The sequence below is a fragment of the Dipteris shenzhenensis genome, chromosome 32 (assembly GCF_047967505.1).
Source record: "Dipteris shenzhenensis isolate YYH24624 ecotype China chromosome 32, Dip_SZ_1.0, whole genome shotgun sequence".
NCBI classification, from domain to species: Eukaryota; Viridiplantae; Streptophyta; class Polypodiopsida; order Gleicheniales; family Dipteridaceae; genus Dipteris; species Dipteris shenzhenensis.
Window position 1 is genome coordinate 44219940 of NC_141627.1, and position 27375 is coordinate 44247314.

A 27375-nucleotide genomic window follows, 5' to 3' on the forward strand; every position below is an offset into this window, starting at 1 on the left:
TATCTTTTTCATATCCTTTTGGATTTTCTTTCTTAGTCCTGCAATGAACCATGCCATGAGGTACTTTGCGTCTGAGCGTGGGTCACATTTGGCGATTAATCTTTTCATCTTACCCAGGTATATGCGTACATCTTCTCAGTAGCCTTGTTCGAGCTTGCTTAGTTGGAGAGTGGGATCATCTTGTAGCCTCTCTGTTTGAAAGCATCTTTTAAATTCCATCTGAAGTAGGTCCCATGTGGCGTGCTCTTCCACTAGAATGTCTAGGTACCATTCAGACGCTTCATCAGTTAAGGCCATGGGCAACCAAGCCACCTTGGTTTCATGGGGATTGATCTCCACCTGCGTGGCATGCGGCATCAAAATGCTGGAGGAATCAGGCTGGATCTCCCCTACCATTATATTTGGGAAGTTTTAATTTTCCCAAGGGACTGGAGTAGTTAAAGGGAGTGATTGAATTTTAGGGGGGGATTTAGGGTAGAGGATTGGCAAGGGTGGTGGTTGCAGTGGAGTTATATGTGGATGTGGTGAGCGTTGGAGTCGGAGGCGTTGGCCAGAACGTAGTTGCATGCAGATTGGGCGAGATTTGCTAAGGTTGTCTCTGCCACAAGTGCGGGTGTGGATGTAGTTTTGTTGGGAGGGTTAGAGTGGTGTTAGTTTGTGTAGGGACCGTCATGTTAATAATGTGCGTAAGATTGTCCTACGTGTGTAGAGAACTGTGTCGGTGCAGACGGATCGTTAATCGGAGGTCATGGCATGAAGATATGAGCGAATTTATAAAAATGATGCCCACATGAGGGCACGAATGAACGAGTGCTAGGGATGCCTAAATGGTGTGCAATGGGATGGAAAAATACCCCGTATCGTGGTGTTTTTGTGTGTGAAATCTGGGTTCAAACGGGCTTCAGTTTGGGTCGATAGTAGGGGCTTCCCTATCATTCTCGACTATGGTTCTGTTAATGGGCATCTTGTTGAATTGAGAAGTGCATTAAAAGGGATATGTTTCGTGGCATTGTAATACAAAAATGTCCAAATGGATATGATTTGATCATTGCCATATAGTTTCAAAAACAATATTCTACTCTTATCTTAGATAGTCTTAAAGAGCGATTTGCAAATAATACGGTATTGAGTTGCTTGAAAATACTATGTCGATTATCTTTTCCACCTTGGCAGCTTTTGAAATCTCTTTGAGGAGAAGAATTGAATTCATTAGTGCAATTCTATGGAAATCTTGTAACATGCAATGGAAAAATTTTTGATAGCTTAATTGATGGTAGAGCTTTGAAAAAAGAATTTCAAGTGTTCAAAGTCCAAGCTGCCTCTGATTGGAAGACATGGCCTTTGAAGGATATATAAAGCTATGTTAGTTGTATTAATGTTCTTCGCATTAAGTACCGAATGCTTGGTTGGAAGGGGATGATCATTCTAAAGGAGATAAAATTCATTTGCTGTACTTTATGCATCCACGTGTAGTGTAGTTGTAGACTAGCCTAGTCATAGAGGAGATCTAACTCCACCAAGCCAAGTAAGACATTTCCATATAACCTAATTAGTTTCTACCAATGTCAATCCATGTAGTTTTATCATCGGTATATACATTCACACATCTGACATGAGTTCAATACTCTTGGCATTCAGTAGCAACACTTCAATGTGACACTTGCTAGTTATCTTCCTTGGATTTTGGATTGTTGCAAACACATGGTACCCATGTATTGGTCGAGAAACACCACAACACATGAAGAGCATGCTCAACCTCTCTCCCACACAAAGGACACATTAGGTTCAGCACAAACCTCCTCATGAGTTTAGCTCACAGGGGCAACCAATTAGGCAACAATTTCCACACCAAAAAACTGCTCTAACCCACCCTACATCCCTTCCAAATGTTCCTAGTCACACCCTTCCACCATCTAGGCAAACCCCACACTTTATTCAAGTGCGAGGCTGCCACTTAGTCCCTCATCAAGCATCTGCCACATCCCCTCGGTAGCCTCCATCTAAAAAATTCAATGCAATTTAAGGGCCAAGATGACGACTCCACGTAGTTGACTTGTTGGTTCTTCAATATGCAATCTTCTTCCTTGTGTCCCAGCTTCTTGCAATGGTGACACTTTGGTTTGTTGTTCAATCTGAAGTCACTTTGATAGTGACCCATCCTTCCGCAATGGTAGCACTTCGTTGATGTTTTACTAAATAGTGCTTATTCTTCATTATAGCTGTTGTGTGTAGATGTCGATGTCGATGTTAATGCTTTCAACTCTCTTTCTTTTTTGAGAAGAGAGGATACACATCCTTCAAACTTTGGATCTAGCAAATTCTTCAAAGTGGTTGTCAATGCACTATACTCTGCAGGCATGCTTTTAAGGAGAATTGCAAGTGCATCTTCCTCTCCTACTTTTGCATTTATGCCCTCTAGTTGAGTCATAATGCTTTTGATTTTGTTGACAAATTGTGCCATGGATTCATTGAAGCCCATGTGCATACCATAGAAATCAATCTTAAGATGGATTTCTTGGTTTTTGGCTTTTGCACCAAACACTATGTTCAACTCATCCCATGCATCCTTGGCATGATCCTTAGAGTCTATATGATGAATTATGTTTGGACCCAAGTGCAATCCAATGAGTGATAGTGCTGCTTCATGTTTTTCCTTCCAAGAATCATTTTGTGCAGTGGTATGTCTTCTTTTACAATCTTCCAAAGCTTTTGGTGCATCAGGAGATATCTCATTTGTGTAGACCATGTGTGAAATCCTTCCTCGGTGAACTTCTCAACAGTTGGGGTGCGGATTGCCATTGCAAAGGTCTTACCAGTTGATGATACTTTCAAATCTAGCAGTGTCTAATTGCATACAAAAGATTTGAGTTGACAAGCGCGTAGAGCTCAAAAAACTGATTATTTTTCCTTTTTGGAGCGTGTGCAAATTCTTCCTGGATTGGAAGTTATGGCTTGTCAAAAATTCCGTGAAGAAGAGGGGAGGCCTTGATGATGTGGCACAGGGATTCACATGCTGAATTCCATACTGTGCTTAGTAGGGGACTCTGTGCTTAGGTGGCACTTTTAACTAACCCTAGTTTAGTTAACCCATAGTTACTCAAACTGTACCAAGGTTCAACTGACCCAAATAGTTAACTTAACCACAGTTAAAGGTTACCACCTTATCTACCACGTGGCAATCAGCCAGGTGGCCTAAGGTCTGAAACCTTAGGCTGAAGCTTCCATGCAGAGAAGCGACGATGGCGAGAGGTCGACGGAATGGCATGGCGACGACAACGATGAAGGAGAATGATGGCACGTGGTCGGCTTTTCTCTATCCATGGAGCAGCTCATTCAAGGCAAGGCTCATCGATTACTGATAGTAGATGCGGTGGAGCAGCCGGTTGCAGAGCTACGGTAGAGGAGCGTTCTCGTCACTAGCTCTGCCTTCAGGATCTCGTTGGAGGCGCATGCAGAGCTTTGGAGCTGGAGGTCAAAGGAAATCCGAGGCTACAGAGGAGCCATGGATGGTAGCGGCATTGGAGCTACAACTGATGGGCGCTGGGAAAGCAGAAGTGAAGGAGCTTTGGCTACATAGGGTTGCGCTCAACTGTAGATACGCAGGAGATGGTTGTTCTATTGTAGATGTCTTCTAGGCGGCTGCAAGGTCGGCTAGCTATCGCTTTTGCTTGCTGTGTGCACTGGCCGTAGGTTGCAAGGTCGGCTAGCTATAGCGCTGCTAAGCTAGTGAGTTGCGCTCAGGGCTACTGTAGCTGCTTGTAGATAGAGTCACTGTAGGTGATGCTTGCATTGTAGATAGGCTAGGCTAGTCGTGCGCATAGAGGCTAGTTGCATGGTAGAGGAGTCGTATAGAATAGAAAACCTTTCTCTCTTAGAATAGAAAACCTCTCTACATCTCTCGAAAATAGGAAGGAGAATAGGATGGATTTCTCTCTCTCTCTCTCTCTCACAAAGAGCTCTCCCAAACACTCAAAAGAGATGAACTAAAATGAATGAAAATTCCTCGACGAAAGTGAAGATCACTCGAGAATAAACTCTCAATCTCTCACACTCTCGATCTTTCTTGAGAAAGATGGCACCTTAACTAAAGGTACAACCATGCTCTGATACCATGTGAAAGTGAAGGATCAAGGAGGATCAAAGCACCATGAAAGAGACATAGGGTAGCAAACACTCAATCTATTGCAATCTATATAATCAACAATAGGCTTCTTATATAGAGAGAGCCTTTAGAATAGTCAAACCATGTGGGATCCTCTCATCCACATCTCTCCTTGTGGATATCCTCAATCCACATCTCCACATCATGTAGTCCACATCCTAGGGTGGCTACTTTAATTCTTTCCTATACCATACCTTAGCCCTTTAATCTATGTGCTCATGGCACCATATCTCAACACCCCCTCCCCCCCTCCATCTCCACCACCCCCCTCCCCCCTTTCCCCCTCCATCTCCAACACCCCCTCCCCCCCTCCCCTCTCCATCTCCATGACCCCCTCCCCCTCCCCCCCTCCCCCTTTCCCCCTCTCTTTCTCTCTCTATCCATCCCTCTTTCTCTCTCTTTCTCTTTCTTTCCCTTCCCCTCTCTCTTTCTTTCTCTCTCTTTCTACCTCTCTTTCCCTCCCTCTCTCTCTCTCTCTCTCTCTCTCTCTCTCTCTCTCTCTCTCTCTCTCTCTCTCTCTCTCTCTTTGTCTCTCTTTCTTTTTCTCTCTCTCTCTCTTTCCCTCCCCCCCCCCTCTCTCTCTCTCTCTCTCTCTCTCTCTCTCTTTCCCTCCCCCTCTCTTTCTTTATCTCTCTCTATCCCTCCCCCTTTCTCTCTCTTTCTCTGTCTCTTTCCCTCGCCCTCCTTCTAGCACCAACTCTCTCTCTCTCTCTCTCTCTCTCTCTCTCTCTCTCTTTCCCTCCCCCTCTCTCTTTCTCCCTTTCTCTCTCTCCCCCTTCCCCCCCTCTCTCTCTCTCTACCCCCCCCTCGCAGGCCGCTCCCTATACTAACCTAATTTAAAAAAACCAAACTAACTAACCTAAGCAAGGGCCTAGGCCCTTGCTGCTGCAATGCATGCAGGCGCGTCGACGATGGCGTGCTAGCGGTGCTCGACCACCCCATGTCACTGCTACCTCTCGCCCCTTCCCCTCTCCACCCTGCCCGCAGTGCCCCGCTCCGCCCACCCTGCCCAATTGCACCCACCCTCGCCCCTCGCCCCTCTCACTCCCACGCCCTCCCCTTTCCCTCCCGTTGCTTGCCCTCGCCACCCCCTTCCCTCATCCCTCCACCCTCTACCCTCCCCTCCACCGAAAACCCCCCCTCCCTATGCCCTCCCTTCCCTCCCCTCGACCTCCCTGCCCTCCCCTCTGTGTGAAGAAAACCCCCCCCCTCGCCTGCCACCGCGAACACCCCCGCCCCCCACCACCCTCTCAAAACACCCCCCCATGAGGGTGGGGCATTGAGCATATCTAAGAGTGGAAGTACCTAGGATTTGGTCCTAGCATGTGGTTGGGTGTGTGTGTGTGGTGTGTGTGAGTTGACCATAGATGTGTACTTTGTGCCCATTGGCCCAAGGCAGGTTCCTCTTGATAGGACCACAGGTGGATGAGTGTGGGGTGGGTGTGTAAAAAAAGAACTTTTTTAAAAAGTAAGGTGAAATAAATTTAGAGAAAGGATTCAATACTTAAATTACTTTTTTTTAATAAATAAGATGAAATAAAGACTTCAATACTTCAGATGCAAAATGTACATTGTCAAACAATCGCGCCCCTGGCAATGGTTTGTGCTTGAGACAATTGTCTATGCAACCACATTGGTCCATGTGGTCTAGTGTGGATCTAGATTGTAGTTGGCTTGTTGATCCATTGTGATTTGTTGGAGAGTAGTGGTAAGAGTGGCGGCTTGTGTTGGTTTCTTCCAGTCAACATTGAAGTTGCCAATAATGATAATTGCCTTGTTGTTGTTGAAGCTTAGGATGAGTTTATGTAGGGCTGTTGCGAAGCTTGTGTAGGTGATTTGTATGCACCCAAAAATTGCATTTTGTTGTAATTTTAATTCTTAAAATCTGTGTTGATTAGCTCCATCCCAGTTTTTACTATGCATGTGCTCGATACATGATGTTGCATTTCCTTGTACAAGAGTGAGAGGCCACAGTGGTCCAAGTACAACAATTTATGAAAGCCAAACAATGCAACTAGAGCTAGTTGTTTTTGTCTTGGTCTCTTATAGACAAATAATGTCAACAGGTTGTTGTCTGTCTCTATGTCTTTGCTATGTGCATTGAAGGAGACAATGTTTATGAACTCCATAGTGTGACTATGCTTGATCGAGCTTAAACAAATGTCGATGGTTTCGAAGGTCTTTTGGCCAATAAGTGATGCCTCATCAAAGACAAATAGCCTCAGGTTTTTGTATTTGAGCTAAGGTTATTAAGCTTCTCTCCTATTAGATTAGTTTGTGCACAAGTTAGTAGAGAAAGATGTAGTGCTGAGTGCATGGTTGTTTCACATATGTTGAATGTAGTTTTTTCCATGGAAGCAATAAGGAGTGCTACGGGAAGCTCAGTTCCACTTTGACTTCTTGTGCATAGTGGCGAATCAGGCCTTGGACTATCATGTTTTCCTTGTGCAAGCACTGCTAGTTAGGAATAAGTGAATGGTTTCTTTAGGTTGTAGCCTTTTGCACAACATGATGTCATCATGCAAGAGTCATTGCTCGGCATTTAAGTGCTTGATGCCTTTATCACAATCTATGTTTTGCATGTACTTATATGATTTGTTAATGGCATGTCTTGCATTTGTTTGAGAAGCATTTCCAATATCCACTCATGATCATAGTTGATTGAGTTTCTATTTTTAGTTGGAAGGTGTTGGTGGGGCTATCATTTTTTATGGTTGGGGTTATTGAATGGTGAATCTATTTTTGTTTTGTCTAATGGTGGCTATGTTCTCCTCATATGTGTTAGACCATGTTTCAAGTATCGTATCTTCTAAATGTTGGAATGGGATGTAGAGTAAGCAATTCTCATGGGGTAAAAGCACGGTGGATCCTTATGTCGGTTGAATTTCACAAAGCGAATGATTTGTGCTTTTATGTCTTTCTTTTTTTTGCATCTCACTATATTATAGCTGCTTGCATGCTCAGCTAGGCAGATTCCTTGTAGACTTGCTTGGCGCCTACCATGCTTTTGAAAGATGTCCTCATAGAAGATGTCAGCGTTGTTGTCTACTAGCATTTGCAGACTTGCTTTCTTTTTAGCAAAAGCATTATTCTTCTTGTAAGTTGGTGTTGATGAAGCTAAATTTGCTTCAAGAGCTTGTTAGGGACAATGATAGCACCATATATAGAACTTGAACATTGCAAACTTAGCTCCTACGTGTTTATTATTGTATTCCCCATCTTGCATTAACATTGAGGTGTGCTAAGGTTGTTTGGATCCCCTAGCTGATAAATCCTCTTTTAAGGCTTTCATTGCCTTTGTGTCACCTTTTATCATGTAGGATATATAGTATGCTGATGCAATGTATGTCTTATGAATGAATTGTATGTCTATGTTCGCATCCCATAGTTTGGATAGAATTGGGTTGAAGTTATTTGTGTGGATATCTCTTGGTTGCCTTTTCATCAAGATTATTGGTTTTGTTACTAAATATCTCAATGCTTGAATGTACTCATCTTTTGTTGTTTGCAATAGGCCATCCCATTTTGTAAAAGTAGATGGTCGCATTGCACTGCAAGTCATGTAGATGATCCATTATATTATTTACCAAACTCTATGGGTCCGAGTTTCATATTTCATTTCACTCATTGATTGGCTGCAAAATGCAATTCTTTCTTGTAGATGGCTTTAGGAATCCATATATGCATGGCCTGTTTCCTTTTTTTCAGCCTCTGCAATTGTGATGTATTTGTGTTGGTCTTAGACTTTTATGCAGTTCAAAGGTATTTGTGCTTATGTGCTTGTCAATAAAAGATAGCAATTCTGAGATTGGTGAATAGGAATTCTGTGATTGGCAATAAAAGATAGCAATTTTGACAATGGCAAATGCTAGAACATTGGGTCATCTTGTATCCAAAGTGGTATGTGCTCATGCTAGCTTCCTCTATGTTGAAATTGTGATATGAAGAAGAAGTCGAGGACTCTACCTAGGATTTCTTCATCACTCCTTAGCTCTTGCTTGATCGCTTTGAAGTGGTGCACATAATGTCTTGCCATTATGAGTGGTTATGATTTGAGAAGATGACAAAATTTCATATTTATGTGCTACCTACTTAATGTTTGGCTTGATGCATTTCAAGCATTCGAGTAGATTCGACCAACACTATTCAGCACATGAGGATTTAATAAAGAACATGGGAGGTCCAAAATTGATGTACCATGGTGAAGACATTTTTCTTTAGTTTCTCTTTGTAATCTGATGATGTGCGCAACATTTTGAAGTCTTTGGTAGCCTATCTTTGATTTAAGCAATTGGTCAATGTTCATGTTCTGTGTTAACTTGTGCTCCATGCAAAAGTGCTTTACACAGATGCAGCCAAGTAGATGAAAAGACTTTTGAGATCATTATCTTCATTTTTTTGAAGAAAAAATTCTCTATATTCATTTTTGTGAATCTTCTATCTTCATTAAATAGTTTGCACTTTGCAATTGTTTGGTAGTTAGCCTTTCAAAGCTCATCTCTCACCAAAGAATAGTGTCGGGAATGAAAGATCTTTGCAAGAAAGATATCTAAAGAGACTTAGTTGAGAATATCCTTCTGATGGTGCAACATGCATGATCAAGCCATTGTAGTCAACAACTTGCTATGATACATAGAGCCTGTGTAGTAATGTGTCTCTCTCAAGATCGCCATCATTGACACAACTGTCATTGGCACTAGTATGTGGAGATCTTGCTGGATGTTTTTCTTGAAATGATGCAATATGCTCAACCCAAGCATTGTTAAGTGCAACGTTGTTCTCTGTGTATAGGGATTTTGAAATTAGATCATGTAGCACTCTCATTGTCAACAACGGTCGAATGGTTCCACTCATGTAGCAATATTTATATTTGAGTTTGCCCTGATTCCTACTAGCATGCATATCATCATTTCGAAAGCATGGAAGTACTTTCCGTGCTCTATCTACATTTTCCATCACATCTATCACACTACTGTTAACCAATTGGTTAACAATATGCCACCGCTGGTTAGTGATATCATTTGATGGATAGTGGTAAGTCCATAGAGCTAGGATTGTGCCTTGGATCCAAATAGGCCCAAGATGGTTGTAAAAGAATGAGGAAAGAGAGTGGTATAAAGGGAATAGGGTTGGTCTCCCTTCAAAAGGTGACATGTATAAAAGGCCAAGTGGTTGACTTTGGTCTTCATTGTTGGATGCACAAGCTTAAATGCAATCTCCCTCTTCTCTTCCAAGAGTGTTTTTTGGAGTTCTCTTGTTTCCTTTGTAGTGCCTTTGTGTTTGCCACTCCATCCCTATTCATTCTCCTCCCCTTCTCCCTCCCTTCTCCTTTGTGTTTGCCACTCCATCCCCATTCATTCTCCTCCCCTTCTCCCTCTCTTCTCCCATTTCCCCTTTCCCTCTTTCTCTCGTGGAAACACATTGTAACAATCCAAGAGCCACTTGAGTGACACTTGCAGATGGCTCTTCTGCTCTCACAAGGAGTAGCTTAGAGTGGAGGCTCCATCGGCATTCCTTCAAGATGCCCAGACATGTGAGTCATTGCGAAGACTACACATCTTTGGCGCTGCTGCCGAGGAGTTCAAGGTATGCTTTTGCATTGCACTTGCTTTCTCTCGTCATCTACCAATTTCTCATTGCTTCAAGCTTAACTAGGAGCATTGATAGTGTAGTTGTAGGAGAGGAATGAGTGAAGAAGTGTGAGTTTTGGAAGGGAAAATAAGAAGCTGTCATTTTCTATTAAAAAGCATTTTGGATCATTTAGAGCTTATTGTTTGATGTTTTTAAGTATTTTGAATTGATAGGAAGATAGTTTAGAGGATTTCTAAGGTGTGTGATATAACAAAATCCAACAAGAACACACAAAATTGATGCTTAAAGTGATGTTCAAAGTGGCTTTGGAAGAAGAAACTATCACTTTTTGCAAAACACCCCATTTGCCATTCAGATGTTGTTCTTTTTTGTTGTTTTTTGCATTGAGTAGGTAGACTAGGTAGTTTAGCATTCCCCTATCACAAAAAAATTACGAACAAAAACATCAAAATCATCAAAAACCCATTGACAAAACTACGAGTTTCTATCCTATCGGACTTGGCACCATAGGCTAGCTATCCCGTAGGTCAATGCCATAGGTCCCTATCCCATCATTGACATGTGTCAACCACCTAACCCACCTACCAAATTTATGGTCTGACAGGTGGGTTGACGTGGTGCTTTAGCTCTATCCCGTCGGGTCGGTGCTTTAGCTCTATCCCCCCGAGTCGATGCTTTAGTTCTATCCCACCGAGTCGGTGCTTTAGCTCTATCTCGTCGAGTTGATGCTTTAGCTCTATCCTATCAGTTAGTGCTATAGCGTTATCCCATTGGGTTAATGCTTTAGCTCTATCCCACCATTCAGTGTTATAGCTTTATCCCACCAGGTCGATGCTTTAGCTCTATCTCGTCGGATCAGTACTATAGGCCTCTATCCCTACGTCTGGAGGGATAGCTCTAGGAACACAAAAATCAATAAAAAGCAGGGATATAATTGTAATCTAGCCACTAAAAGTTGAGACCCTAAGCATCAGGAAATGATGAAATTTGCATGCAAAGTGCATTAAAATAAACCCCGTTTTGCCACCCTTGACCCCGCATTAAGATGGACTCAACCCAGAATTAGGGCATCAACTACACAGACTAACACATGCACTTGAGATTAGGAAGAATCCTAGGAGCTGATCTAGAGCACAAAGATAGTGCCTCAAACAATGTTTTGTATAGCTACGTGCCGAGTTTCATAACTATTTAGTCAAGATCCTTAGTACTTAGTGTCCACTCAATGCACAGACCAGGCTGACTTGTCCAACTTTGAAGATTCAATGAACTTTGATGGAGAGGAGATGGGTGAAAATCCCAAACTTAGAGCATCTATAGCTACAAATTCTAGCTAAATACGTCCTCAATCACCTACTCCTTCCATAGTATCTCGAATATGTGACTCATTTGTAAACGTGCTAGGAAGGTCTACGGTGAGTGACCCACCCACAAAAATGGTCAACCCATTTGTTGGTCAGTCTAAGGCAATGATAGAGCCTCAAATGCCAGGCCAACCACCGATATCATAAGAAATACTCAGGGAACCAAGTCCCACAATACCTACTAGCAATCAACCCCCATTGTATCAATTCTTTGATGATAGATGGTCCTATGGGGATGGATTTGGACTTAGATTCTCATAAGGATCCCAAATGCTAAAGCAAAGGGGGGAGACGAGTAAACCCAAAGTCCCATACTTAAGACCATCCACCTTGGAAGCCCCAATGATTCCTCCAACCTGACAGGTTGGGCTAGAGGTCCTCTAGGGAGTGGTATGTTCCCTGCAAGCATATGCCTATAAGGGGCAGTTGTTGTGTAGGGAATATCTCCCATAGACATACAGATACATATCCACACACACACACAATGAAAATGCCTAGTGGGCCTTGATCCTCCCATCCCAACCTTATGCCATTAAATCCATGGAACCCTTCTTCAACACCACCAATGTATGGGATATGGCCCACCATTCTACAACCTCCTCCAATATCACAAACGGTCCTTATAAAGAAGCTATGAGAATCATAATGCAAGCGCTCGCTGCTAGGAAGGAGGGCCACAATGCCACCTCTAGCTTTCCAGGAAGGGATACCAACTCCTCAAGGAGCAAGCCTATCACAATATCCAAGCTAATCACCAATTTTGTAGGAGAAGGAGACCCAGTCTCCCATGTTGAGAGATTTAAACAAATATGTGAGACCTCTGGTGATATCAAGGATCTAGACAAGGTCAATGCTTTTGGCTTGACTCTTGATGGCAAGGTTGGACAATGATTCAGAGCCTTAAACCCTGAGGAGAAAATAAATTGGGACACATTGTGTAAATCTTTCATTGTGGGGTTTGCCCCCAGTGGTCCCAAGTGGAAACCGATTAACCAGCTTTATGAGGTGAAGTAGAAGGAGACTGAGTCCTTAAGAGACTGTATCACCAGTATTAAACATCTAAACCCATTATGTGAACCCCACAAGAGGATGAGTGATCCTTAGCTTCTGCCATGCTTCCTCATAGGGCTAGGGGATGCTAAGCTGCATGATCATCTGTTTGCTATGAATCCCACATCGTTTGAGCTATGCAGTAAGATGGCAATACGTGTAGGGGATAACATGAGGGAGAAGTGCCAAAAGGATAAATCCTTAGCTTCCTCTAATATGTCCCAAACAGTAATAGCCTCAACATTAGAGGTAGCTAGGGATGCACGCATCACACTCAAGGTACTAAACTTGGAACATATACCCACTAATCTATTGATTGAGTTGGGCCAGCAAGGGAAGGCAAAAAAATTGAAATCTACTCCTAGCAACCCTCGCCTATTTCCACAAAGAGATAACGTATGCTGTGGGGTATGCAATGGAAGCCATCCCGCTAATGAGTGCCCTCATCTTAGGGCAAGGCCGGCACTCTACTATGCCCATTGTGTTCGCTAAGGAAATCATGACACATCCCAATGTCATTATCCTAGGGTGATTCCTCAACCCATGTATCAACAAAGGCCGCAGCTAACATTGCCTACCACCCAATCCTTCTAATCAGGCACAATTGGCAATACAAGGAGCCACATAAGCCAATCGAGGGCAATTTAGGCTCAAAATACTCCATTACCCCTGTCAGTACTGGGACACCAACCACCACCACCACAAATTACTCCCTTAATCAAGTATTGGTGGAAGAGCTACCTAGTGATTGGGGGGAACCCAAACCTACCTTTAGTGAAAACAACTATCCCCAATATGCTAACAATGCAATTCGTTCTAGCATTATAAGTCACTACATTATAAAAGATGACCAATACATTCAAATCTACCAAACGGCACCGATTTCTCATACAAAGAGAGGAACAACTTGACCAAGACACAACCCATTCAATGCCATGTGTGTCAAGGGCCACACAACCCCATTCATCAATGCCATGTGTGTCAAGGGCCACACCCATCCAATGAGTGTCCATATCCTTGGGGCAATCTAATCCAAACGATCATGTGTGCACCAGCATCTAATACACCACCACCATTGTGCACTGGGTGTGGTGTGGACCATCTTTTTAAGGATTGCCTGATGGGAAGGCCATCTAATTTCACAAGCCTTAACTTGTTAAGCATTGAGAGAGGCCAAGTGTCATCAGTATCCTTGAATGTAATCATGAGATTGCAAGTTAAATCCCTTAATAAAGAGCTTCGCAAACAAGCCAAAAGGGATAAAGCTAGCACATCACAGCCTAGGGAGGCAACTGAATCAGCACAAGTAAGCACCAAGGGTGCAATGAAGATTGGGAAGGGACATAATAAGGTCATCATCATCCAGATAGGTCCGATGAAGACACGGCCTCCCTACCAACACCATCTTCCTTTGGTGGTACTTTCTTGGTACTTTCTCAAATGGTAGTAGCAACAAGCACTACATGAGACAAATAAGGGGACAATAAGGGACTCAGCCCATGGCCAAGCCACAATAACGGTGAATACCCAAGCCATGGGTGGGGAAACAATTGTTGGGTGTAAGTGCTCCACTAGGAGTGCTCTTTGTGTGTGGTCCTTTGTGTGTGAGTGTGTAGGTGTGCCATGTGGCACTTAGGGATTTATCCCATATAGATTAGTGTGTGGTACATTGTACTTGGCACTATATATTGTAGTGTCACATCATGAATAAATCAATCTAGATCTTTGTGCCTTCTATCATGAGTACTTTCCTTGTCTTTCTCTTTCATCCTTAGATTTTAGGATGATACCAATTTCCAACAATTGGTATCAGAGCCATAGACTCCTCACCCATAGCTCCCTCTTCCTAGCTCATAGTTAGTCTACTCTAGTTTTTCTCCCTCTTCTAGCTTATCTCCTAGCGCCCTTTCATCTTATTCTCTTCTCCTCTCCTTCACCTCAGTCATAGCTCACCTAGCCTAACGTAGATTCTTCTTCCCTCTCAGCTCGAGATTATCCTCTCCAAACTCCTCTATTTCTGGTTGCAGGCCGCCATGGTTCTGGTTACACCTACCTCTGGCTACGAATACCTTTCCAAGATTGTGCGCATCTCATGAGCTGCTCCTGACCGGAAAACTTTGGGCTGTACACATGCCCTCTCTCCATCTCGTCGCCCAGCTTTTAGAGGATTTGGACAATGGTTCAACCAGCTAGGAGAATGACGAGGTAGAATGACAGGGAGATATCATCATTTTTTCAGTTCAGCTTGAAGGAGTTCTCTCGGGTACAACCGCGTGTGACATTTCTGGATCTACCGGTTTGAAAGCTTGGCTGCTCAAGATGTCGACAGCCATCTCTTCTTTATTCATTATCGTCGATATAACGTGATGCTGCAGCAGTGCGCCACACTTCCTTCTCAAGCTGCGCTGCACACATTCATTTTGTGATTGGTCTCTACTCGAGGTTCTGCTGTCCTCTGTTATATTCAGCAAGAAAGTATTGTTCTGCTTCTTTTTGGATATCTTGCTGAAGAACAAATTATTTTTCTGCTCTTGATTATGTGGTTCCAAAGGGAGTTGTTTTCACTCAGATATTCTGATATCTCAGCTCTTTGTTGCGTTCTCTTGCCATACAAAAAGATGTATTTTTTTTTATGAGCTGCAGATTTTTATTTCAGTTCTCTTCTCAAAGATATTAAAGAACTGAATCTTATTTCTCATGTAAGGGATTAGACACTGCCACGAAAAAAGGTAAGACCTTCCCATTTTCTTCATGGTTCTGCTGGGTTCTATGCACTTGCCTTGTGCATAAAAAGATTTATTCTCCATGATGATATTTTATGATTATGGGTACTCTGCCCTGGTACAACCTTTGTACACACCTTTGGCCACCACATGATGTAGGCCATGTGGAAGATCTCTCTTTTATGTGTGTTTTGATATGTGTAATGAGTTGTGGGCCTTATTATTTTGTCCCTACCCATGAGGCACCCCTGACATGGCATGAGAAACTGGACCATGAGTACCAGATTTATCCTTGACCAGCAGGAGAGATGTCTCTTGAGGAGGGTTGTGTGGCAAGGTCCATCTCTCTCTCTCTCTCTATGTGATTGTGTTTACCAGATCCTTCTCTTGTCTCTACCTTTGAAAACCCATAACTGGCATGTGACACTAGTGCTATGAGATTTATCCTTGACCAGAGACACTGGCATGAGAAACCATAAGCCTAGATTTATCCTTGACACAGTATGAGGATATTCCTTGAGGAGGGGTTCTTTGGATCTTGGTTCTTTTGTGGTTTTTATCCTCCTAGTGTATCACTTAAGGAGGGTTTGTTGGGTGTAAGTGCTCCACTAGGAGTGCTCTTTGTGTGTGGTCCTTTGTGTGTGAGTGTGTAGGTGTGCCATGTGGCACTTAGGGATTTATCCCATATAGATTAGTGTGTGGTACATTGTACTTGGCACTATATATTGTAGTGTCACATCATGAATAAATCAATCTAGATCTTTGTGCCTTCTATCATGAGTACTTTCCTTGTCTTTCTCTTTCATCCTTAGATTTTAGGATGATACCAATTTCCAACAACAATGTCTCACTAAGGCGCAAAACTTGGAATGAGAGAGCCAAGAAAAGTTTGTGCAAAGACTCAAGGAAAGCATGGGAGCGGATACGATCTATCCACGACACTAGGCAATCAATAGAGCCTCTAAATCCTTGCCAATTCCTTGAAGAATGGAAGAGGAAATTGTGTCACGCTCTTCAATGGAAGGGTCCACACTAGTACAGTGGATGTTTGAAGAAGACCCCGCCTTGCGACAACTAAAGGAGAATGACATCATGTCCTTATATGGCTTAGAAGAGTCAAAATCGATAGGCAAGGAACCTATCACTAGTCCTCGAGGCATCACATGATTAGCCTTATTCCTATGTCCACTGAGATCAAGATGCTCATCACGATGCTATTACGGGGTAATCCTACTCTATGGAGAGACCTCTTGGATTGGATGAATGGGCAAATACTGACACCCCAGTCCACTAATCATGAGAATGTTGAATCTCCCAATCAAGCTCCGCTGCTCAAGCTCAAGACCTTCCAAGGGTGCCACTCAATAGACTAGGCCAATACTTTGGTCCTAAAGAGTCTTGGTGTTCTCCAATAGTTGAATTTGAAGACTCACCAAATCCGATAGTAGGTACACAAGAACCTACTAAAAAGGGAGTAGTAACAAAAAAACCTACTCCAAAGTCCACAAAAAGCAAGGCAATGCTAATTCAAGGCCTTCATTAGTTTTTCCCACAAAGAAATACAAACCCACTCCTTCCGTATGACATTTAGTCAACTCCATAGTAGTCTACCCATAAGAAACTACTCCTAAAAATGGAGTAGATCCACAAGCACCTGCTACAACAAAAGATACTAGAGACCTTAACAAATGTTGCTACCATGGAAAGAAAATATTCACCAACAAAGGGTACGTAACCCTAATAACTTCATCAAGGTCTAGGGCCCTTCAAAGACACATTAACCCCTTGGTATCCCAATGCACTCCTCCACATAAGGGACAAGAAGTGGTCCTACACCAATAGCTCTATCGAATGAGTTTGATTGTAGGGTGAATTTGATGCAATCAATATGGGTTCAGATGAGTTTCGTGTTACCCTTAAAGATTTTTTCCACATTCCCTTAATTAACACCACCATTAACTATCTAACTTCGAATCATCCTCTTCTCTTTATTTTTTCTTCCTCCTTTTCTTATTACTTCTAGCTTAGAAACCTTGCATAGATCCCAGATGCTACAAACCTCTTCACCCCCTCATTTTAGGAGTTTGTATAATGTATTATCAAATTCCTCTAGGTGGATTTGATGACTCAAAGAAAGAGTGCTCCATACTACATCAAAAGCTTATTAGGCTAAAAACAACTTCAAACAAAAGGCACAATGCTGTGTAATCCATCAAGTAGACTCAAAAGAAAAGCTCCTATGAAAGTAGCAAGAAAAACATGGCAAGTCAGAAACATAGTTTGATGAGAATTCCATATATAATGTCCCACTCAATTCAAATATTGGACTTGTAGAGGAGCATGATAATACATTAATACTTACCCCACTAACACTAACCCCACTAGGATATTACATCAACCCTTACTAACAACTTTTTCCTAATAATTTACTCCTTAGATTTTTCTTTTTCTTTCTCTTCTTCCTTCTTTGAATGGTCACAAGTACTCAACTGGTCTCACTCAAACCCTGAGGTGCTAGTTCCACAAGAATCACTCATCTATACTTCCAACAACAATTCCATAACAAGGATCCACTACATCCCTCTACTACTGTAATGTAGCAAAAGAAGATTCAGCCTAGTGCACAAGAAAGACTACTTTGCCTGATCTCCAACAACCATGAACATCGCATGATCCATGAGACTGGATTGAGATTAGGAAGGGCAGCATGTTAACTGATTGGTTAACAATATTCCACCACTGGTTAGTGATGTCATTTGATGGATAGTGGCAAGTCCATAGAGCTAGGATTGTGCCTTGGATCCAAATAGCCCAAGATGGTTGTAAAAGAATGAGGAAAGAGAGTGGTATAAGAGGGAATAGGGTTGGCCTCCCTTCAAATGGTGACATGTATAAAAGGCCAACTGATTGACTTTGGTCTTCATTGTTGGATGCACAAGCTTGGAATACAAGCTCCCTCTTCTCTTCCACGAGTGTTTTTGGGTGTTCTCTTGTTTCCTTTGTAGTGCCTTTGTGGTTGCCACTCTATCTTCATTCATTCTCCTCCCCTTCTCCCATCTCCCCTTTCCCTCTTTCTCTTGTAGAAACACATTGTAACAATTCGAGAGCCGCTTGAGCAACACTTGTGGACAGCTCATGCTTTGCATTGCACTCACAAGGAGTAGCTTGGAGTGGAGGCTCCATTGGCATTCCTTCAAGATCCCCATGACATGTGAGTCACATTGAGACTACTAAACTACCATGTAGTCTATATTAGCCTTCCTAATTTAGCTCTTGAATATATGCAAACGGTATTTGTATCAACATCAAGTGCACCTTAATTCAATTAGCTCTCTCACAGATGCAACAGGTTTATTCATTGCAATGTTGAATATGAAAGAAAATTTGGTATGCCATCATAATTCAAGGCCTTGACACATCCGATGCATGCTCACATGCTTGTTCATAGAAGTGCCAGATGGTTTTCGTCGATTATTGCAGTAGCAAGCATGACAAGGGTAGGCTCCCTTAGCTTTTGCATTTACTTTCTGAAGAATAGATTTTTGCAAGCAACTAAAGATGTGTCTCTTATAAGCTAAGGTATCTAATGTTCTTCTCACGTTGATCATGAGATTTATCCCAAGCCCTTGGTTCATGACTGAAAGGAGCTCAAAGATCAATTGATGTCTTTGCAATCTGTAGATTTGATGTTGCACTTGTTTGTCTATCATCGTGTTTGATGCACAAAGTGTTCTATATGGAATGACAATCTGTCTAGCTTTTAGGATAAGGAAATCAACAAAATTGGAAGAGAGAGTGTCTGTGGCTAAGGTCTCTTTGTCTAATTGTCCTTCCTAGAGAAGGAAAAAAAGGACATCTCCTAGTATAGAAACCTATTTCCTATGTACCCAATAATCCCCAATCTTTTGCTATGAGGAAGTGGATACTCCAACCTCCCGACTACAGTCTCGCTGCTGATGACATCTCCATCGTGGGACGATTGTGAGCCCAGAGGAGAAGCAAGAGACATCTAACTGCCACATGAGAGATCTCCAAGGCTCTTGGGAGTCTTTGGAAGCCCTCAAAACTCATCCATTCTTACCTCCAGCACTGTATCGAAGCATGCTATGTTGAAGTAGCGGTTACTAATTATCAAGCCTCGTAGGAAAGAGCACAATGAAGATATACATTAAGGTTCTTATATATTCTATGCCTTCAGGATCTATAGTGTCCACGACTCAGGACTTGTATTCCTTGCTCTGATTCAAAACCATGTGCCATTGTCTCTACCTCTTGTCTACCTCCATCATGCTTTCATGCTTACACCAACATGTGGTATTAGAGCCACTCAGCCTCCATGAGCCTCCTTGAGCCATTTTTTGCCCACCTCCCATTTCTAGCCACGTCATCATCTTCTTCCTCACACTCTCTTCTTCTCCATTTTTTCCTCTTTTGAGCAGAATTATTTCCAAGCCCTTGTTCCCCGTCTATATGTGACCATTTCCAAAATGCTTTGAGCTAGAGATACCTTGTGATAGGGTGAATCTGCAGCTTTAAGCACTTAGAGGATAGTTGTTTCCTCTACCCAGGTTGACACATAATCCAATTCGTGCTATTTTGTGAAATGCGACCTACTGGAGCCGAATTTCTATAATTCCTCTTAGAGGAGGCTAGGCGACACCAAGAGCTATATATAGTTCAAATATGAAGGAAAATGCTATAGTATTTGAGGCGAAATGAACAAAAAGGTAGTCAACTTTTGAGCTTCTGGCTATGGCAACCTAGCATGACATTTTGCCTCTTCTCCCTGTTGGAAGTTCTATGGTAATAGAGCTTCCTTTTCATGCTAAAAGCCCTTCAAAAGCCAACTCCAGTAGTGCAAATTGGATCTTCTAGCTCTTAACTATTCAATTTGGGGGTTTCTCTCAAATCTCCTTCATGGTTGAAGTATTGCAAGTGGTTAGATGCTCAAAAGTTTCAGTATTTTACTGTTTTTGCTTGGAATTGATGGGTGTTGGTCATACGATTAGATGGCCAACTCCAGCAGTGCGAATTTGATTCTGGAGGTCTTGACTATTTGATTTGGGGGTTTCTCTCAAATCTCCTTCATGGATGAGGTATTGCAAATGGTTAGATGCTCAAAAGTTTCAATATTTTACTGTTTCTTCTTGGCATTGATGGGTGTTGGTCATACGAGTAGATGGGTGAAGTATTTATTGCTCCAAAATTGGTCGATCACTATGCAAATCATGTTTTTCAAGACATATGCTTGGATGAAAGGTTATATTGGTCACAAGGATGCATCATTCATGATGTTTCAAACTAGTTCAGTGATGTATGCAGCCCCTTTGCATTTTTATGGGGATGATCTGATGATTATGCTTATGCTTTTAGAGAATATGTCTTGGTTGAATCTATTTGTTAACTCTTGTTTGGCTATCACTATGAAGTTCTTGAATTGCAAATATGATCTTTTGAAATGGTATATTCCTCATGGTATTTACTACCCTTGTACAAGAGTAAACACTGTCCTTGTTGCAATGACAAGTGGTAAGACCCTCTTATCCATGATGAAGATTGAACATCCCAAGAAGATACACAAAGAAGGAAAGCTTTGCTTCATTGACACCAAGTACAATGCAATGGACAAGCAAGTTTATGAGTCTAATACAATGGTGGCTTAGAAACGATGGCAGAATAAGATTGCCATCAAGGGAGGGAATTTACCCACATCTTCAACTTAGAATTTTTGTGTGTGGTCAATAAGGGTTGTCTGCCTTGGGATGTCCCCCTTAAATGATTGTTAGTCCTTTTATTTGAGGTTTTACCTTGTTCGACCCATGGGGATTTCCATACATAGTTATTGTCCAATCTTCCAATTGTAAACCAAGAGACCAAAGTTAGAGTGAGATCATGTTGGGATGAGGATGCCCAAATGAGTCTACTGCTAATGCAACTAGAGTGAGTACTAGGTTGTGGATCATGTGTGTTGCCACTAGACGTGGACAAGCCATGAAGTTTCCCATGGACTACTACTAGGGTTGAGGTCATCAATTTGTGGTGGGGTATGAAAGAAAAATTAATGTAATGGATCATACCAAGGTCTATGGTTATGAGTGATCATATGAGTGAGTCTGTGAACACGTGTGTGTGTGTGTGTGTGTGTAGGTGTGCCTGATTAGGTGTGACTGATTATGTGTCAGTTAGAAGGTGTGATTAAGTAAATATAGGAGTGTGGTGTGTGATTGAGAGATTCTAGGAGACATTGGTGGTCTTCCTAAATTGAGATGATTGTGGATCTAGATTCCACCTACTCATGGCCAGTTGCCTATATGTACTCCATTCAATGAATGAATCAATTGCTCATTACCTTCATACTTGTGCCATTGTCTCTACCTCTTGTCTACCTCCATCATGCTTCCATGCTTGCACCAACACACTTGAACCAATCGTATAATTGAGAGGCTCATATAATTGGGATATGACAGTGTGCTCTCTAATTCTGTGTTATGAATATTTGGTGTAGTGGGTGGAGATATGCTCTATGAGCTTGTCTTCCACCACTGGTTCCAAAGTAGTCGCTCCATAGCTATATATGTTCGCTTTTCACAAGATTTCTTCATCACTACCACCTCAAGGTCCATGTAGGCATGCGGACATAATCAACAGATCATGTTCATATACTTTCATTCTTGGAATAGGCTTTACACAGCATACAAAGCCCCTACCCCAGCTAAGTCGTGATAGCTTACAATAACCAAGAGCCATCAAAGATTAATTGATCCCCTTTGGCCATTATATTTTACTGGATGCACGGTTCATTATGGCCTCTCATCCAATTTCCTTTCATCTCTATATTTTGCATTGTGGGCTGAGATATGCCCCACGGGCTTTCTCTACCATAAGCTTGGAACAGCAGACTACATATGCAACACATGCATCTATTCTAAGTGTGAATTTTATGTAGCATTGGAGGTTTGATTGGTATTATATGATTGATATTTATCCATTAGGAAATTATGGTCTAAACTTATTGAGATTTGGAAAGTATCGTGCCCCTTTGACATGGTTTAGATTCTCCTCTTTGATCATTGACTTAGAACTCTCTTGTTTCAGAATTTACTACTTCTCTTCTTTATACAAGAAGAAATAAATATATTGTGTTGAATAATTGAAAGTTAATATGGAATAACTAGCATTCATTTACATGGAAATCTAGGAGTAAGGTGGCATGACATAGAGTGTTCTAGTCAGCTAGAAACCTAAGTTGAACTAGATTTGTTAATGACTCAATCTAACCTAAGTATCCTCTTAAGTATGGGATTAGGATTGGTTAGGATTTATTTGTTGAAATGCCAATATATCTTCTAAAAGTTTGAGGAATTTGGAATTAGTTCACGATCCATTGTGTTGTGGAATACATGTTTGGCGGATTCAATGAAGAGAGAATAATCAATTCAAAGAGAAAGGCTTCCCCTACTCCATTTATGAGGGAAAAAATACCTTGGGGGAAAAGTATGTTACATCTCTATCTAATCACAAGTTACCCATAGCTATCTTAAGAATTAGGAGAGACCCTAGACTCGTAAGGCTATTAGCCTAAGGTGGAAGGCCTTTGTGCTAAATTTAATAAATACCATCTACACTAAGGGTAAAATTCATTCAGTGTATATTTAGCCATGAAAATTAACTGGTTGAGTTTTGTACAATCTGCGATCCACTGTCTCCAAGATCCAATTTTTTCTTTTAAACAAGTAGCTATTGAGGATTCATCTCAACATCATTTGTGATCATATGCACATAGCACTAACCCAAAAGAGTGCTAAAAAGGATAGGGTTGGAAACCCTAATTCTAACCCCAACCCTAAAGGGGTTTGTATATATTCTTTATTTTCATTTAAATCTAGTGTACAGATAGTCATTTGTGGTGTGCTCTCTATCTGTGCCCTCTAACTCCTCCTCTCCACTCCTCCTCTCCTCTCTCTATGTTTGTTCATGGTATCAAAACTCCATTGCCTTTCGCTGAGGCATCAAGATCCGAGCGTGAGAGATTGAGTGATTGAAAGTTCTCTTCCACTTGAGAGTATTTCGTCCATTCCTTTTTTTTCCGTGAGAATAAGTGGTTCCTTGATTCTTTGAGAGAGATCTTCCTCTTCGGTTCTCAAGTGATTCTTGAGGTCTTTCTGAGGACTCATGTGAGAGAGATATTTTCACTCATGAGAGAGAGATTTCATTCATTGTGTTTGAGAGATTTGTGATAGTTTTAAGATAGATTCATGTGAGAAAGAGATAGGGAGAGAATCATACTCCTATGAGAGCTTCCATTAGTTCTAGGGAGAGAGAGCCCCCAGGTTCTCCTTCTAAAAGAAAGCTCTCTACATTGAGAGAGAGACACTACACCTCGGCAGCAAAGAGAGCAATTGCATTCTAGGTGACCTTCTACGATTTCCACAAAGTCCTACAATGGGCTCCTACTCGCCTGCCATACTCCAAACAGCACCAGTAGCAAGCAATCATCAAAGCGGCTCTCGGCAACTATCCACCACAAGCAAACACATGCTACATGAAGCCTAAAGTCCTATCCAAAGGCAATGCCTAGCAACGCAAGAAATATAAGACAACAATGGCCAAACCAATCTATGACGATAGCAAGTAACCTAACAGGACAAGCCAGTGCCTCAATGCATCCATGACACAACCACGAGACACCAGCACAACTAAGACTACATAGACCAGAGTCCTACAATGAGCTCCTACTCGCCTGCCATACTCCAAATGAAACCAGTAGCTAGCAATCGTCAAGCAGCTCTTGGAGACTATCCATGCAGCCAAAAGGCCTATCCAAAGGCAACACCTAGCCATGCAAGAATATAGTGATGTTCCTAATCACACACCATTCCACGAGATACGTGGACAGAGTTGTGTCACCCAGAGACAATACTACGCATATCTTTTGCAAGTGAGATATGATACAAATGCATGTCTTTTGCGTGGGGGTAGATTGCTGCAGCAATACATGGTTGATGCCTATAGTAGCATGGAAGAGTCTAGGTTGGTGTGGATACGAAACAACCAAGCTTCCCTACGCACTGAAGTCTATCAAGGGTTGATGGACATGGTGAATATAGCTGATGGGACACGTACTGTGCTTGGCAATGCTGCAGGGCATAGGGTGGTGTTGCCTTCTTCTTTTACGGGAGGGCCTCGGTATATGTGCCAGCTATACCAAGATGCTATGGCAATTGTCAGAAAAAGGGGCAAACCGGATTTATTCATAACATTCACCTGTAATCCCAAATGGCCTGAAATATCTATAGCATTGTTGCCGGGGCAAACTGCACAAGACCGTCCAGATTTGACAGCCCGTGTGTTTTTCCTTTTTCCAAAAGCATAAGGACATGATGCAGTCAATTACAAAACATAATTTGTTTGGGAAGGTGGCTGGATATGTGAGTGTCATAGAGTTTCAAAAGAGAGGCCTGCCACACTCACACATATTGTTGATATTAGAAAGTGGTTTCAAACCCGTGGAGATCGGTCACTATGACCGATTAGTGTGTGCGGAGTTGCCAGATAAGGCTATGTTCTCGGAGTTGCATGATATTATTGGGCAATGTAATGTCCATGGTCCGTGTGGTGCACTAAATCCATCTGCAGCTTGCATGGTTGATGGAAAATGCATTCGTCATTATCCACGTGGATTCTCACAGACGACTATTGTTGGCAACGATGGCTATCCAGTTTACATGCGTCGTGATGATGGTAGAAAGATACAAGTGAAAGGGGGTGTGATTGATAATCGTTGGATTGTGCCATTTAATCCTTTCCTCTCCATGAAGTACAAGGGTTGGTGTGATGAGTGAGTGATCATAGGAGGTGACTGATTGAGATAATCATGGAGATGATTGTGGATCTGGGATCTACCTACATGGAGGTAGTTGCCTATATATGTAACCACTCTTGGAATAAAGATTTACATTATGTGCCTCATTGCTTTCTCATGAATTCACACGTGGTATCAGAGCTTGGTTAGAATCTGAGTGCCTAGAATGAGATTCCTAGTAGATTCCAACTAGATTCTATCTTCTTCCCCAATGCCTTCTATCTCTCCCTCTTTTACCTTGAGATTGGGAAGCTTTGTTCTCTCCATCCTTAAATGATTGTTAGTCTTTTGAGATTTTTTCCTCGTTGGATGCATTGGGCTTTACATACATAGTCATTGTCTATCTCCCAGTTGTAAACCAAGAGTCCTAAGAGTGAGTCACAAGTTGGGGCCATGTGTGTTGCCACATGATGGTGGGCAAGACATGGAGCATCCCATGTACTACTACTGAGGGATGAGGTCATCAATTTGTGGGGGGGAATGAAGGGGCAAATTGATGTGTGTGTGTGTATGCCTATGAGCTTCGAGTCCTATGTGTGTGAGTGTAGGTGTGCTAGAAGGTTCTAGTTACTCATCAGTTAGGTGTGTCATGATGGTGTGATGATGAGTGAGTGATCATAAGAGGTGACTGATTGAGATAATCATGGAGATGATTGTGGATCTGGAATCTACCTACATGGAGGTAGTTGCCTATATATGTAACCACTCTTGAAATAAAGATTTACATTGTGTGCCTGAACCGTCAGTTAGTCTAGGTGTAGACCCATTGACATACTCCCATTTGTCCTGAAGTACAAGAATGGTCTCTGTTCGGTATTCCCACGTGCAGTAGTTGGAATTGTCTAACTTAGCAAATGCCTCAAAATTGAGGTTGCTAGTTGTAGACATGGTGCAAGATCGTACTCAAAGTACTCGTGAAAAACACTGACTATATCAACTGAAATTTGAACTATCGGTGGTGAAGATACAATGAAGGCATCTGAGTGCAAAAATCAAATGATGTGCAAATTTGCCCCACTGAGCAATCGACCAATGCCTCTGAAAACTCTGAAGTCTATTCACAGAACTATGGAAGATCGGGTTTCAGGGACATGTGATGATGTGCAACTACATGTGATCATAGGGATTAACTCTGAATAGGAGGTATTTGGGAATTTTCAGGCATGGTTTTGATTAGCCGCTTTGGAGTTCTCTCCTCTAAGGATGATCTAATCTACTTTGATCTAGGTCTAGAACATTCGTCAAGCGATGAAAAATCATCAAATAATTTTTTTTTCTTTTGTTCCTTTTAGGTGCTAGGTTAGATGCATCGATGTAGAGGCTTATGTGCCTACAAGAAGTGGATTTGACGCCGAGGCTAAAAAGTGTGTGTTACATGTACCGAAATGTGCACATGATGTGACGAGCACATAGAGCACAAAAAATAAGCATTTTTACTTTTTGGAGTGCCCTCAAATTCTTCTTGGATCAAGAGGTACGGCTTGATCAAGGTGGAGGGAAAAAAAGAGAGAAAATGATGATGTGGTAAGAGGGGTCACATGCAAAAACTGTGCCTATAGAGAGGTGTGCTAGTGGAGCACTGATGAGGTGGTAGCTTGGTTCACAGGCAATGACTACAGAGGGGTCACTGTTCCAGCCAGGGGGAAATTGTGTGCCATGTGGTAGTGATGTGGCGATTGACTGGTCTAAGATGACATGGCTGCGCTTAGGTGGTAGTGCTGACTAGATTGGTGATGTGATAAAGCTGATGTGGCATGGGTGACATGGCACAATGACATGTCAAATAAGGATGACATGGCACTCTTGATAGCTGTGCTGATGTGTCAAGTCATATCAGGTGTCACGTGTCAAGATAAGAGGTCACATGTCACAAGAGTGACCAAGTTTGGGTATGTGGTACCCTTGAAAGATAAAATGAGGTCGATAATGTGGTAGATAGACTCCCACATGTCAACTATGTGGGATCACCACTTGTTAATATGAGATTTTAACAAAATATTCCTTGATGCTTTGAAATCGTTGAGGTGTGCCAGAATCTTTGGAGATTCGGTTTGAGATCCTAAGATTCCATCGTCTGTCACCTCTTGTCGGTGTTATGAGATGTTGATACTTGTTGGAGCTGGAGTTGGTCATTGAAGGCATCTTGTCAGAGGAGTTGTGTGCTATACCATTTGTAGTTGTAGAGCCGGGCTATAGTAGTGTCACCTTTGCTTATAGTGGAGCCATCTGCATGGTCTCATTAGAGGTAGTGGAGCGCTGTGTAGCCATGTGGAGTAGATAGTCAGTGTGGTTGCCTTGCATAGTTGTAGGAGTGTGAAATGGGCATCTTTGCACAGAGTTAGTGAGAGGTTGGTTGGTTGTGTGTTATGAGCTCGCTTGAGCATGGAAGCCATCAGGTAGACGAGCTGCTTTGGCTCACTTGGATGTTGTTGGCCAGTGCCAATGTTTGGATATTGGAGGTGCCTAGAACATCGGAGCTTTGAAGTGGTCATAGCCGGTTGAGAGTCATGGGCTATCTGATTGTTGATACTCATTGTTGGCAGGGCTTGTTGGAGGCCATTTATGTAGAAGCAATCATTTGTAGATGGTCTACGTAGTTGTCTTAGTTGCTGGTGGCTCGTG